We start from the raw sequence: 16,729 nt of genomic DNA, 5'->3' as shown, positions 1-16,729 counted from the left end.
TTTGTATCTTCAGTGACTAGATACTTTACACACTCAAGAAGTGTTTGATGGATTAACTAATTAGTTAATTCTGTGAAAAATGTGTATGCATCACCAGGCAATCTGCATAACCATTTCAAGAACACAGAAGTCAGACCCCTAAAATAAAGATTTCCCTCCCACTCCTGGAGAAGGTGCTATAGTGTAGAAAATCAGGGAATTAACCCTGAGAAGAGGGAAGCCTAAAAGAAATTACTTGGTTTTGGATACAGCACTGAAGATAGAGGAGAAAAGCTCCAACATGACACAAAGTGGTCTCACGTGATCATAAGAGGGGGAAAACACATGTATTTAGTTTGCCCAGCCAACAAAAGCAGGACATTTTTCTTCAGGAGTTACAGTGACATAGAAGAGCCAATGAATACTATACGTATTCTCAAATTCTCAGCTGGGGTACTATTTTCAATTTATCTTAAACTCTCTCAAAACTAAAGCACATGCTAGCAAAGACCATTTCTTCATATCGACTTTGTTAGATGCAAGATGCACCTTGCCCTGGCAATTCTGACCTCTTGGGCTGAGCCTACTTCCAATTCTTTTTTTTTTTACGGCAGGAGAGTGAGTTTATTCAACAAGTATTTACTGAGCCCTTACTATGTGCCAGGCACTATTTTAGGTGCTGGGAATACATTCCATTGATTAAAAACATACAAAAATCCCTGTCTTCATTGTGCTTACACTCTAGAGAAAGGATACCAGACAATGAACATAACAAATAAGTAAATTACATAGTAAGTTAGGAGGTGATGAGTACTACAGAAAAAAAATAGAGCAGTCATGAGAATGAAGACAAGTGTTATCTGGAAATTTTCCAAAACCAGACACACATAAAAATATGCTTCTTTCCTGGAAAGTCTATGTATGTGTCAGTGACCAAAGAAAGTATTTCTGGCTCCTTAATGTTCATGGGATTTTCAAGCAAGAAATTACAGGGATTTTAAAAATATGAAAATGGAATTGAAAACTAAGAAAAGTAACTTGCATAAAACAGGAGCTCAATACAGAGTTCTTGAGGCAGCGGAATCTGTGCTTACTGTAGGAGCAGAGCTTCCCACAGTTCTATCAAATTCCATGATTCTGGCCACACTGCCAACCACAGTGGATCTGAAGAGTCAAATCTGTTGAAAAGAGGTTACTAGGGTCAGAAAATGTGGAAGAACTCAAGCAGCTTTTCAGGATTTTTTGTTTTATTTCTATTTCTTTTTTAAAATATAGTGCCCTAGTTTTCGTGATTTTCTTATTTTGTTAAAGAAGGGTGAGCTCATTAGAAGAAAAACTGAAAAATAGGAATGCCCACATTTCCGACTCCATATCCAATCTCAAATTGTTCAAGATGCACACGTTTATTGTATATCAGTAGACCCAGGTCTTTCGACACCATTATCAGAGGTTGTTGGCTCTAAACTACCAGGAAGATTCTTTTCTCCTTTGATTTAAATTCAAATTTCATTTCAATAAAGCAACCAGAACATTAATAAATTAGGTTCTCTAAGTCAGAAGTGAAAATAGAAAATAAATGGTGTTGTCATCTTTGATGAGAAAGTCGTATTTTCAGCAAAATGGGGCAGAGGCAGAAAGTCCAGTTTGCAGGACCAGGAAAAAGGAGTGTCCACCCACAGGATACTTAGAGATTGATGACTATGACAGCAGCCCTTTCTAGAGGTAATAACGTCATTAGGTTGTGATAATCCTCCAGAAACCCCAACAGCCCTGGATTAAGAACATCTGGAAATTGTTCAGATGACACAGATTTCTGTTTCCTGATGTTAAGGCTTCAGTGATGCCTCTCTGTGGCATCTGTCACCGTCTAACTTCTTTGCAAACCTCCTCCTTTCAAATCAGGAAGTGTACATAAAGTGCAAGTAAGATTCAGTCCCTCGCCTGTGCTTCCAGGTTCTTGCTTTGATACCCAGGATTACCAAATCTGACAATTAAACCGCTGGCCAGCTAGGTCGTCTGCAGGTATTTCTGGAGTTAGCAAATGAGTTCATCTGGCAAAGAGAGTGTCTGAAGGTAGATGCAGTCTTGGCAAGAAAACACACAGTACTGTACACAAGACAGGGATGTGAATGATGCAAGCAGTAGGGGGGTTCTCATCACCAAGTCACTAAAGAAGAGGCCTTCTTTGGATCTCAACTCTTAAAGTGAATTCAGGAACTGTTACTAAAATGAATGAGGCCAGCGGATTTCAGATCAGGGTCAGTCCTCAGTGAGGGCAGGTTCAGTTTTCCTAGTTAAATTCCTGAATTTATTTTTGGCTTCTGCCCTTGCTTCAGCATCAAAGTACCAAACAGTCATATGGTGTATCTGATTGCATAGGAAGGCTGGACTTCATGTGGGTTCCTGTGGTCTGACCCGAAGAACAACAGTCTGTCAAAAATGGGCTCCACGTACGCTATGAACGATTTCTCTTCTGGAAATATCCGCAGGACCCCACCACCATGTAGCTGGGCATCCCAGTTCTTGTTCAGATAGTAGATGCAGGGGATGCAGCGGCCGTCGCTGCTGGGGTTGTCCACATGTCGCACATAACCTGCTCCATTTCCTGGGTAGCAAGCCACCATCGCCATCTGCGGGTCAAGGACACTGCATGCTCCCGGACGGACCGCGGAAAGAGCCAAAGTGCTTTGGTAATTTTTCTTCTCTCTGTAAACCAGAAGTCATCTCCTCTCACCTCTGAACTGCCACGTGGAGGCCCCAGATGCCCGCCTCCCAGGAACGTAACTGATCCCAATTCCTTTAAAAGTTCTATCTCGACCCACTCTCGGAGACCTATACTGGCCTGGAGAGAAGAGAATGAAAGAAACCCCAAATGCTCAATATTGAGTAATCTTGCTCCCCTTCCTGAAGTCACCTCAGGGATAATAGTTCCTTCCTGTAAAGTCTATATTTCCTGTGACCAAACTGCTAGTATAAGCTTCTTGGACTATTATTAATTATTTAACATGTTTTATACCTTTTAACAATTATTTTCAGTTTAGTTGTTTTTTTTAAGGAATAATGTTGTTGCTTTTCTGATTATAAAGATAAGCAATATTCATATTACCACTAGGAAATTTCATTTTTGCTCAGTGGTTTATTACTCATTCTCTGCACTATGAGTGTGTGAGTGTTGGGAGCAGGGTGAAGCAGGGAGGAATAAAGTGCTGAAGTGCCACCTCAAGAGCCACTGGCAGTTCTGGCCAGTGCAATCAGGCAAGAATAAGAAATAAAGGTATTCCAACTGGGAAGGAATAAATGAAATTATCTTTATGCATGAGATAAAGATATTTGTACATACTTATACCTCAATAAAGCTGATATTTAAAAAGCCATAAAAAGATAAACAATCTACTTCAATAAGAGTAAAATAAAACAGAGATAATTACGTAAAAATAATTTAAAAATCAAGTTATTAATGAAAGTTTAAACATTTAAAAAATAGGTGTTACCCATCAATCATAGAAATGAGAGAGAACTATCACCCCTCATGGGTCCTTACCATGCTATTTGTATGAAATCACTGCATTCTGTGTTCTTTCCGAGTCACTGAAGTTATAAAGGTTGCAACCTTTCTACTACCACTACTTCATCTGTTCATGTTCTCCCTGTCTTTCACTGTTCCTTACCATCCCCTTATGACCATACCCAGTCCATGAGGCATTGCCATACTGCACCAGGTTCTCATGGGGAAGAGTGGAGAAAAATACCCTTGTGTTTCAGACAAAGGGAGGGGAAAAGTAAACATTTTGAAATGCACCTAGAGCACTCTCCATAAAAAAAGCCTGCCCTCCCAAGAAAGGTACTTGACTAGAGCCTTATCTGACCTGGAGGAAGGGCAACTGGTCAACTCTAGCCCCCTCTAGCCATCCTGTCTCATGTAAGAGGAGAAAAAAAGAATAAGAAAACACTTCTAAATGTCACATCCCAAGGACTCAGGCCCACTACAAAAACTGAGATTGAATCATTAGGTTATACAATGCTTCTCGTCCTTGAAACCCTACCATATCAATTGGGCTTCAGTGTGTTAGCAGTGGACTATAAGTGAAAAAGTTGCAAGTCATAAATTCTATTTAAGAAGGAATTCTTAGGGAAAACTAAAGACAGTAGAAGAGGGAGAAACAAACCAAAAAAACCAAGTAAACTAGAGTAAACTGCAGCCTCTGATACCTATAGCTATAGGGAACATAAACAGAGCCCAGCCTCTAGCCAGATTAACATAAAACCTCACTCTGAAAGCCTAAATATCTTAGTTCCTATTACTCAACACAACATGTCTGACTTTCAACAAAAATAATAAAGCATTCTAAAAGGAAAACAACAACATCTGAAGAGAAAAAGCAAGCATGAGAACCAGACTCAGATATGGCACACATACTGAAATTATCATATAGAGATTTAAAGTAACTAAGAGTTCTAATGGAAACTGTAGACAATGTGCAAGAACAGATGGGTAATGTACACAAAGAGATGGAAACCCTAAGAAAGAATAAAAAGAAAATGCTAGAAACTAAAAACACTGTAACATAAATGAAGAACGCCTTTGATGGACTCATCAGTAGACGGGACATGACTGAGGAAAGAATCAGTGAGTCTGATCAACAGAAGACTATAGAGTGGAATATTTTCAAAGTTAAAAGAAAAATCCACCAACTTAGAATTCTGTATCCCATAAAATCATCCTTCCAAAGTGAAGGAGGAATAAATGCCTTCTCAGACAAACAAAAACTGAGGGCATTTGTCACTAGTAGACCTGCCTTGCAGGAGATGTTAAAAGAAGTTTGTTTGTTTGGTCTTTTTTTGGGGGGGTGGGTTGTTTGTTTGTTTTTTCAGCACGAAGAAAAATGCTACAGGCCGGAAACTAAGATCTACATAAATGAAGAGCAAGACAAAAGGAATAAATGAAGGTGAAATAGAAGCCTTCATCTTTCTTATTGTTAATTGATATAATAAATAACTTTTCAAGGTAATAAAAGCTACAATGTATTGGTTGATTATAGCATATGGATAACTGAAAATAATGACAGCAATGTTGTAAAGAACAACAGGAGAAAATTGGGACTACTGCGTTACAAGGTAACTGCAGTACCTGTGAAATAACATAGTGTTATTGGACAGTAGATTTATATTAATTGTAAATGTATACTTCAAACACTGGAGCAACCATTAAAAAAAGAGTAACTTTTTAATTAAAAGGAGATAAAATGATTTAATTGATCATAAAATGATCACTTAAAATAAGAGAAGGCAGAAAAATGGGGGAAGATAATGAAACAGTAAGTGCAACAAGTTGAAAAGTTACAAATATGTAGACATTAACCTAACTATGCTAACATCACTTTAAATGTGAACAGTCTAAATACATTCGCATATCAGAGTAGATAAAAAAGACCCAAATATAAGCTGTCCACAAGAATCTCACTTTAAATATAAAGATAGAGACAGATTAAAAGTAAGGGAAGGAAAAAGATACAGCATGTTAACGTTAATCAAAATAAAGCTAGAGAGGCTATATTAATTTCAGGCAAAGCAGACTTCAGGACAAGGAAAATTACAGTATCAGTGACAAAGAGTGGCACACTACATAATGATAAGTACTCCTTATCCAAGAGGACATAACAATTCTTAATATGTATGCACCTAACAACAGAGTGTCAAAATATGTGCAGCAAGGGTGATAGAACTACAAAAAGAAATGAACAAATCTACTGCTACAGTTGTAGACTTCAGCACCCTTTTATCAGATTGACAGATCCAGCAGGCAGAAAATCAGTAAGGACATACCTGAAATGATCAATACCAGCAATCAAGTGTATCTAATTGACATTTATAGAATATTTCATTTAACAACATTAGCATACATGCTCCTCTCAAGCTTATATGGAACATTCACCAAGAAAGGCCACATTTGGGTCCATAAAACATACTTTAACAAATTTAAAAGAGTACAGGGGCTTCCCTGGTGGCGCAGTGGTTGAGAATCTGCCTGCCAATGCAGGGGACATGGGTTCGAGCCCTGGTCTGGGAAGATCCCACATGCCGCGGAGCAACTAGGCTCGTGACTCACAATTACTGAGCCTGTGCGTCTGGAGCCTGTGCTCCGCAACAAGAGAGGCCGTGATAGTGAGAGGCCCGTGCACCGCGATGAAGAGTGGCCCCCACTTGCTGCAATTAGAGAAAGCCCTCGTACAGAAACGAAGACCCAACACAGCCATAAATAAATAAATAAATAAATAAATAAATAAAAATTAAAAAAAAAAAAGAGTACAAATCATACAAAGTATGCTCTCAGACCACAGGGAAATTAAACTAGAAATAAATAACAGAAAGACAGCTGAAGATTAAACATTATGTGATTAACACAAAGGTCAAAAAAGTCTCAAGAGAAACTGAAAAATATTTTGAACTAAACGAAAATACAACTTATCAAACTTTGAGAGATGCAGCAAAAGCAGTGTTTAGAAAGAAATGTATAGCACTGAATGCATACATTAGAAAAAAAAAGAAAGACGTAAAATCAACAACTAAATGTCAACCTTAGGAAATTAGAGAAAGAACAATGTAAGCCTAAAGCAAGCAAAGAAAAGAACTAATAAAATCAGAGCAGAAATAAATGAAAATGATAACAGAAAATCAATAGAGAAAATAAATGAACTAAAAGCTCCTTCTTTGTAAAGATAAATAAAATTGATAAACCTATAGCCAAGGTAACCAAGAAAAAAAGTGAGAAAATTACTAATTACTTATACTAGATATTACTAATATCAGATATGAACGAGAGGTCATCACTAATGAGTCCATGGACATTAAAAGGATAATAAAGGAATATTATGATGCTCCCAAATTTGACAACTTAAAGAGACCAACTCCTTATAAAACAGAAACTACCAATACTCACAAAAGGAAAAGTAAATCACCTGAAAAGGCCTATGTCTATTAAAGAAATTGAATCAGTAACTAATAATCTTCCAATATTCCAGACCCAGAAGGTTTCACCAGTGAATTCTACCAAAAATTTAAGGAAAAAAAACTATACAAATTATCTCAAATCTCTTCCATAAAATAGGGCCATTGGGAACACTTCCTAACTCATCTATGAAGCCAGCACTGCCCTAACACCAAAACCAAATAAAGACATTAGAAGAAAGAAAAACTACAGACCTACACCATTCATGAACATAGATACATAAATCCTCAACAAAATATTAGCAAATTGAATCCAACAATGTATAAAGAGCATTATACACCATGACCAGTGGAACTTATGCCAGGTATGCAAGTTTGGTTCAAAATTTGAAAGTCAATTAACGTAATGTGACAAAACAGGCTAAAGAAGAAAAATCATATTATGATATAAATATATGCAGAAAAAACATTTGACAAAATCCAAACTCCATTCATGATAAAAACCTCTCAGAAAACTAGGACTAGAGGAGGTGAACTCCCTCAACTTGATAAAGAACATCTACCAAAAAATTTACAGGTAACTAAATGGTGAGAAGCTAGATGCTTTCCTCTAAGATGGTAAACAAGGCAAGAATGTCCTCTCTCACCACTCCTATTCAAGTTCATATTAGAAGTCCTAGCTAATGCAATAAGACAAGACAAGGAAATAAAAAATATACAGACTGGAACAGAAGCAATAAAACTGTCTTTCTTCTCAGATGACATGACTGTCTATGAAGAAAATCCCAAAGAATCAATAATAACAACAAAGAACTCCAAGAACTAATAAGCAATTATAGCAAGGTTGCAAGACACAAAGTTAATATACAAATGTCAATTCCTTTCCTGTATACCAGCAATGAACAACTGAAATTGTAAATACATAACATTATATTAGCTCCCCCCAATAAAATATATACGTATAAATATAACAAAACATGTACAGGATCTATATGAGGAACTCTACAAAGCCAATGAAAGAAAGCAAAGATCTAAATAAATGGAGAGCTATTCCATGTTCATGGATAGAAAGAATCAATATTGTTAAGATCTCAATTATTCCCAATGTGATCTATAGACTCAATTCAATCTCAATCAAAATACCCAGCAAATTATTCTGTGGTTATCAACAGACTCATTCTAAAGCGTATGTGGAAAGGCAAAAGATTCAGAATGGCCAACAAATACTGAAGAAGAATAAAGTTGGAACACCAATGCTACAGATTTCAAGACTTACTATAAAGCTACAGTAATCAAGACAGTATGGTACTGGTAAAGGAATAGACAAATTGATAAATGAAACAGAATAGAAAGCCCAGACACAGACCCACACAAATTCAGTCAACTGATCTTTGACAAAGGAGCAAAAGCAATTAAATGGAGAAAGAATATTTTTTGACAAATGTTATTAAAACAACTGGACAGGGCTTCCCTGGTGGTGCAGTGGTTGAGAATCTGCCTGCAAATGCAGGGGACACGGGTTCAAGCCCTGGTCTGGGAAGATCCCACATGCCGCGGAGCAACTAGGCCTGTGAGCCACAACTACTGAGCCTGTGCGTCTGGAGCCTGTGCTCCGCAACAAGACAGGCCGTGACAGTGACAGGCCCGCACACCGCGATGAAGAGTGGCCCCCGCTCGCCGCAACTAGAAAAAGCCCTCGCACAGAAACGAAGACCCAACACAGCCAAAAATAAATAAATAAATAAATAAAATTATTAAAAAAAACAACTGGACACCAACATGCAAAAAAAAAAAGAATCTAAACATAGACCTTACACTTTCATGAAAATTAAGTCAAAATGGATCACAGGCCTAAATGTAAAACTAAAAACTATAAATAACTTCTAGAAGATAACTGTATTGGTGCCCAAAGGCTACCGTAACAAAGTACCACAAACTGGGTGGCTTAGGAGAAAAGAACTCAAAGCTCAATAAGAAAACAACCCAATTTAAAAATAGGCAAAAAAGCTAAACTGACACCTCACCCAAGAACATGTACAGATGTCAGAGAATTCCCTGGCGGTCCAGTGGTTAGGACTCCGTGCTTCTCCTGCAGGGGGCACGAGTTCAATCCCTGGTCGGGGAACTAAGATCCCACATGGCATGTGGCACGGCCCAAAAAAAAAAAAAAAAATGTACAGATGGCAAATAAGCAAATGAAAAGATGCTCAACATCACATGTCATTAGAGAACTGCATATTAAAACAACAATAAGATGTTACAACCTAACTATCAGAATGGCTAAAATTCAAAAAAGTGACAATACTAAATGCTGTTAAGGATGTGGATTCATTGCTGAGAACACAAAATGGTACAGTCACTCTAGAAGACTGTTTAGCAGATCCTTACAAAGCTTAACTTAGTATTGTCATATTACCCAGCAATTGTACTCCCAGATATTTATCCAATTGATCTGAAACTTATGTCCACACAAAAACATGCATTCAAATGTTTATAGTTGGTTTATTCACAATCAACAAAAACTGGAAGCAATCAAGATGTACTTCAATAGTTGAATGGATAAACTGTGGTATATCCATACAATGGAATATTATTCAGTGATTAAAAAGAAATAAGCTATCTAGCCAGAAATAGATACAGAGGAATCTTAAGTGAATGTTGCTAAGGGAAAAAAGCCAATCTGAAAAGGCTATATACTGTATGATTCCAACTCTATGACAAGTCCTTTATCAGATATGTGTTTTGCAAACATTTTCTCCCAGTGTACAATTTGTCTTTATTTTCTTAACAGCATCTTTCACAGAAGTTTTTAATTTTAATAAAGTCCAATTTATAATTTTTTCTTTCTTTTGGTTTTATATCTAAAAATTCATTGCCAAAACCAAGACCACCTAGATTTTCTCCTATGTGACTGCGTCCCCCAAAAAATATTTTAAAGTCCTAACCCCCAGTACCTGTGAATGTAAATTTATAGGGTATTTCCAGGTATAATCAAGTGAAGATGAGTTCCTAAGCCAATGACTGATGTCCTTATAAGACAAGGGAAATTTGGACACAGACACAGAGGAAGAAATCCATGTGATAACAGAGGCAAAAACTGCAGTCATATGTCTATAAGCCAAGGAACACCAAAGATTACTGGCAACCACTAAAAGTTAGCAAGAGGCAAGGAAAGATCCTTCCATAGAGACTTCAGAGACAGTATGGCCTTGCTGGCACCTTAATTTCAGAATTTTGCCTCCAGAAATGTGAAAGAATACATTTCTCTTTTTTAAAAGTCATCCAGTTTGTAGTACTTTGTTATGGCAAACCTAGGAAACTAATACATATTCTGGTACCAGAAAATGTGGTGCTATTGTAATAATTACCTAAAAAATGTGGAAGTGGCTTTGGAATCAGGTAATGGGTAGAAGCTGGAAGAGTTTTGAGGCACATAATAGAAAAAGCTTAGATTGCCTTAAAAAAACTATTGGTATAAATACAAATGTTAAAGGCAATTCTGGTGAGTGGTCAGAAAGAAAAGAGGGGAATTTTAGAAAAAGCATCTACAGTCTTAGAGAATACATGTATCGTCAAGAACAGACTGTTGCTAGAAATGCAAACTTGAAAAGGTTCTTCTGGTGAGGCCTTTAAAAGGAAATGGTGAACATATTATTGGACACTGGAAGAAAAGTGATCCTTGTTACTAAGTGGCAGAAACTTGGCTAAACTGTGTTCTGCCACTGGGCGGAAAAGTAAAACTTGTAAGTAATGACTTGGATATTTAGCTGAGGAGATTCCTAAGCCAAGTGTGAAAGACATGACCACGGTTTCTCCTTGCGGCTTAGAGTAAAATGCAAGAGGAAAGAGATAAATTGAGGAAGAAATTATTAAGCAAAAAGGAACCAACACTTGATGATCTGTAAAATTCTCAACCTGTCCAAGATATCATGCTCTGGAAACAGGACTAAAGAAGCAGCTGGACAACCTTTCACCAGAGAGATTAGGTGTAAGACTCATGGATCCAGCCATCCCTCCCAGCAGAAACACTGCTAGCCTGGAACAAAGAGGACAGAGCTAGAATGAAATGTAGGAAGGCTGTCAGACTTTTTGTATTCTACAGTCAGGAAACAGGCCATCCAGAGGGTGCATCTCATCCGCTGCTGCAGGCCAAGGTCAGTTAAGTCAACTTCACTGAGGGCAGCTCAGAGGCCCACAGGGCCTCCATGGGCCCAGAGGGTGGATCAAGCCAGAGAATTATGCCCAGGCCTTGAAACCTAATGAAACTGACCCTGCTGTGTGGACTCACTTGGGACCTGTGAACCGTTTTTCCCCTTCCGTTTTCTCCCTTCTGGAATGAGAATGTCTATCCTATGCCTGTAACACCATTGTCTTCTAGGTTTCAAGATAAACAAATGGAGATGAATTCTGCCCCAGTATAGACCATACTCAGAGTCTCACAAATATCTGATTTGGATGATTTATAAGATAAGATTTGGGACATTCTGAGTTGATGAAATTTTGATGAGACTTTAGACTCAGAGTTGATGCTGGAATAGGTCAAGCCTCTTGAGGATGTTGAGATGGAGCAAATGTATTTTGTATATGGTAAGGACATGACTTTTGGGGGTGGAGGGAAGACTGCTTTGATTTGAATGGTGTCAACCAACTGAATTGTGCTGCCAAGGATTGGCAGCAACCATCAAAATAGAGGGAGAGGAAAAAAAGGTGCTCCACAAGAACCCTCAGAGAGAGCATGGCCCTGCTGACACCTTGATTTCGTACTTCCAGCTTCCCCAACAGTGAGAGAATATATGTCTCAGGACATTAAGAGCATAAACCACAAAAGAAAACTTGTTAATTGGACTCATAAACATTAAAAACTTCTGTTCCTCAAAATATATCATTAAAAAATAATACAAAGAAAAATCATGACTGGGAGAAAACACGTATCTGAAAAAGGACTTATATCCCAAACATATAAAGACCTTCACAACTCAAAAAGAAGAAAATCAACCCAATTTTTTTTTAACGGGCAAAAAATTTCCACAGACACTTAACAAAGAAAAAATACAGATGGTACATAAACATATGAAAAGATGTCCAACACCACTGGTCAACAGAAAAATGAAAAAAAAAAAAAAACCATAATAAGATACCACTTCATACCTATTAGAATGTCTAAAATAAAACATACACACACAAAACAATACAAAGTAGTTCTGGCAACGATATGAAGCAACTGGAATGCTCATCATTGCTGTTAGGATCACTCTACTCATTACCCTGTTTTATTTTTCTTAAAAGCACTTTGCATTACCTTAAAGTTTGCTTACGTATGTAAGTCAAAATTTATCTGCTCATATGTTTACTGTGTATCTCCCTCAGTATAAGTACCATGAGGCTGGTGACTTGGTCTGTCTTGTTACCACTGTGTCATCTCAGCACCAAGAAAAATGGCACAAACTGGGCACTCAATACGTATTTATTAAGAGGCAGGAAGGAGCAGAAAGGACACTAAGATATGTGAATGTACGTAGGCAAGGAACCCAGTCACAGCACTCTACAGAGGGACAACCTACTGGTGTAAAGGAAAATGATTAGACCACCAGAAGGCTACATGGTATAATGCAGAGACTATCAATTTCAGCTGCACATTAGAATTATCTGGATAGATAGCTTTGCAAAATCTCGATTCCTGGCTATACCAAATCAATGAAATCAGAATCTCTGAGTATGGGATCCAAGAATTGATCATGAAAGTTCCCCAGGTAATCCAATTGTGTAAAGTTAAGAATCACTGAGGAAATGGAACCTAGACTATGGAGCTGTACATATCCGGGTGTAAATCTTGGGTAAGTTACTTAACCTCCCTTAGCCCCCAAATTCTCACCTACAAAATGGGAATAATACACACCTCTCAGAGTTGTTGTAAGATTGAGATTACACATAAAGGTCTCAGTAAATGTTAATTCTCCTCCCCAGGGAAAACCTGATGAAATCTTCATTGCCCAGTGATAAATGCTAATTCAATCATCAATTCATATCTTTGTTGCCTGATTATTAAATTGAACATCTGCATTGGGAAAGTTTAGAAATACTAATTTTTTCACTCTCCTGATAAGATGATACCTGAAGCTATGTCTATGTTAAATCTAGGAGTAACTAAACTATGGAGGGAAATCTAGCTGATTATTTACACCAGTGATTCTCAAACCTGGCTGCAGGTTAATTACCTAAGAAGATTTTTTTAAAATACCAATACCAAATGTCCAGACTTTGCCCAAGCCAATTGACTCAGAAACCCTGGGGTGAGTGCAGAGCATATTTTTTAAAAAGCTAACTGAACAGTGATTTTAAAACACAGGACTGAAAAGCACTGATTTGCATTAATGATATCCCATGCTAAGTACACATCTGAGTCATTCAGGGAGCTCTTAAAAAATAGATTGATTCCAGAACCCCATCATGACTTACTGATTCAGAATCTGTGAATATGAAGCCTATCATTTTGCAAAGCTTCATAAAACTCTCCTGATTATCCTGATGCAGACCCGTTGGGAACCATTACTTTATACCATGCATTTAGTCTACCTGCTGTCTACCAGAAAACATCTTTTAGAACTTTCACTGGCCTCCCATGCCAAGGCTGCTCAGTTGCTTTTAGTAACTGAAGCAACACATCACAGCAGGTCTCAATTTTACAGATCGTTTCAGAACACATTCATGTGCAGCCCCTTGACCCACATCATTTACCATACACTGTGCCCAGCACTGGTTACATAGCCCATTGGCCTTTCTAACCAAATCCCTCTAATAGGCTGCTGATCTGGGAAGGGCAAAATGGAATCACATTACTTCCCAAGCCTTATTTCCCTTTAAGTGGTACTGCAATGCCAGGACAAATTAAATGAACATCACTGGTCAGATGAATTTGAATGAAATCCAAGTTGTTTTCTGCACCTAGAAGCAAATTGGTATGTTTGCTTCCCTCAGAGAGATAATAAAATCAGAGGAAACAAAGATGATCCCCGAGTAGGAGTATTCCCAAACTCAACCTAGACCAGTAGTAGGAACCTTAGAGAATGATTTTAGGGGAGTCAATCAATCAGTACACATACCACCATGGCTGCACTACCAGGTAGGTGGTAGTGCAGCATTTTCGTAACCAGGCATTAATTTAGGCTTATTAAGTATATTAATTCATGTGATCCTCACAAGAACCCTATCATCAGGTACAATTATTATTCCCATTTCATGGATAAAGAAACAAAGGCACACAGAGGTTAAATAATTTGTCCAAAGTCACAGAGCTAGTATGTGGCAGTTTTTGAACCCAGGCAATCTGCTTCAGTCCATTATCTTGCCTACTCCACTACAGTGTAGATGAGTGATGGCCAAGGTCTTTAAAAAAAAAGTTGAAGTATGCAGCAGAAACTGGAGATCAGACCATGTGTACCTTGGGCAAGTTACTTAACCCCTCGGAGCCTATTTTTGCATCTGAAAAATAGAGATAATAATAGTACCTGCCTCATTGAGTTGAGATGACAGTTAAACAAGATTATGCATATAATGTGCTTATAACAGTGCCTGGCACTTTTAAGACCTGTCAATGTCAGCCACTATTATTATTTGTATCATAATACAGCCCAAGTGGTCACGGAGAAATTACAACCTATGAAACTGAAAATTTCCCCTGGTGATCTGAGATCCATAGATTCTGTAGATTGCCATTACATCAGATCCGATAAGACATGCAGTAATAAAAGATATTCATGAAAACTTATAAGAACTGCCACTGTGACAAACCCCCAACCCCTCCAGTCCAAGACTATGAGTTAGTCTGAAAATGGAAAGCTCTATTTGCTATAGTTTGTCTCTTTTTAGCAAACATACTCAATTATCAAGCTGTATAAATGTAACCACACTGGGAGCCAGACTTCCAAGTAGCTGCAAACTGCGGTGGACTTTGGTGTGATTGGAGAACATGTCACAGGAGAAGATCCTCTCAGGTGGTAAATGTCAACCTTCCTCAGTCACATTTGTATAAACAAAAGAAAAACAAAGTAAGAATTCAAACAGGTAACATTCATCATTTGCTTGCCACTGTATTAAATGTTTTCCATGTATTACCGCACCTAAACTTCACAACACCCTTCCCACCCATGGGAAGCCACACAACCCCACTAGCTTGATCCCACTCTAAGTTCACGACTACACATCTCAAACGGGCACTCAGCACTGCCTAGCAATCCAATTCTATTTCTGTACTTAGTTCACTTTCCCGTTCTCCAGAAGGACTATGTCACATGTGTCTCCTAACACCTCTTCTCCTTTCCCCTGCTGCCCTTGCTCTCAGCCAGTGACTGCCTTCACAGACGGATGATGCCTCTGACCACCTGTCCGCATCTGCATTTGTCTTGGCTTTCCCTCTAGATACAATGGAATATGTGTTCCTGTTCATTTCAAAGCCAACTGCTCACCTACTCTGGAGTCTCCTCCCCTCTCAGGTGTTCACATACCTCCCCTGCAGTGTTCCCCTCATCTGCATCATTTCTCCCTTTCTATGAGTTCAATCCCACTGGTATATAAACATATTCTAGTTTCCTCCATCTTAAAAACAAAATTCCACTTGACCTTAAGGCCCCTCTACTCCACTAAAGTTGTTCTTGTTAAAATGATTAAAATCCTCCTAGTTGCCAAACTATCTTGCACAGTAGCATTCACCATGGTTGGCCACCGCCTCCCTCTTCTTTGGCTTCCTTTCTCTTCTCTATGTACACTTTCAACCTAGGTGGTTTCACCTAGTCCTTTAGTTTAAATACCACCTATGTGGTGATGATTCCAAAGACCAATTCTAGCCCTAACATCCCCTAGGACTTCAGACTCAAATTTCCAATGGCCTATTTGACATCTTAACTTAAAAATCTACTAGGTAGGGCTTCCCTGGTGGTGCAGCGGTTGAGAATCCGCCTGCCAATGCAGGGGACATGGGTTCGAGCCCTGGTCTGGGAAGATCCCACATGCCGCAGAGCAACTGGGCCCGTGAGCCACAACAACTGAGCCTGCGCGTCTGGAGCCTGTGCTCCGCAACAAGAGAGGCCGCGAGAGTGAGAGGCCCGCACACCGCGATGAAGAGTGGCCCCCACTCGCCGCAACTAGAGAAAGCCCTCGCACAGAAACGAACACCCAACACAGCCAAAAATAAATAAATTAATTAAAAAAAAAAAAAAGCTTAAAAAAAAAATCTACTAGGTAATTTACATTATGTGTATTTTACCACAATAAAAAAAAAAAAAAATCTACCAGGTGATTAACAGATGGAGAGAGGGATGGTGAGATGAACAGGCATGTGAAAAAACAAGTGTAGCTAAATATTAATGGTAGGGTCTAGGTGGTGGGTGTATGGAGTTTAGTGTAAAATTCTTTCCAAGTATATTGTTCATATGCTGCATGTTCGGAGAAAACCTACTAGGCATCTCAACATAATATATCCAAAACAATTTTTGATTCCAACCATTCCAAAAATGAAACCTACCTCTCACCTACAGTTTTCCCCATCTCATTAAAAAGCAAGGCAAAAGTAGGCAAGGCAAAATACCAGGACGCAGCCTTGACAGGCTCTCTCCCACCTGGAATATAATTCCATGAAGGCAGGGGCCCTGCCCATCTAGAACAGTCCTAGCACACAGGAGGTGTTCAAAAATAGCTGTGGAATTAATCATGAATTACTGCTCTGTTTCTCCCTAGGCCCTTCAGCCCTCACTGTCCTTGAGTGAGAATGGAGCTCTTGGCCTCCAAACCTCCCCAGCCCAGGCAGCAGAGA

The 16,729-nt window shown here is 38.6% G+C and overlaps 1 pseudogene; it reads right to left on the bottom strand.

Annotated features, from left to right (window-relative positions):
• Positions 1 to 1,668: 1,668 nt before the first annotated feature.
• LOC133095291 (prolyl hydroxylase EGLN3-like) lies at positions 1,669 to 2,603 on the bottom strand (annotated as a pseudogene).
• Between the last annotated feature and the right edge of the window lie 14,126 nt (positions 2,604 to 16,729).

This window comes from Eubalaena glacialis, chromosome 1 (genome assembly GCF_028564815.1).
Source record: "Eubalaena glacialis isolate mEubGla1 chromosome 1, mEubGla1.1.hap2.+ XY, whole genome shotgun sequence".
Lineage (NCBI taxonomy): Eukaryota > Metazoa > Chordata > Mammalia > Artiodactyla > Balaenidae > Eubalaena > Eubalaena glacialis.
This window is presented reverse-complemented; position numbering and strand designations above follow the sequence as displayed.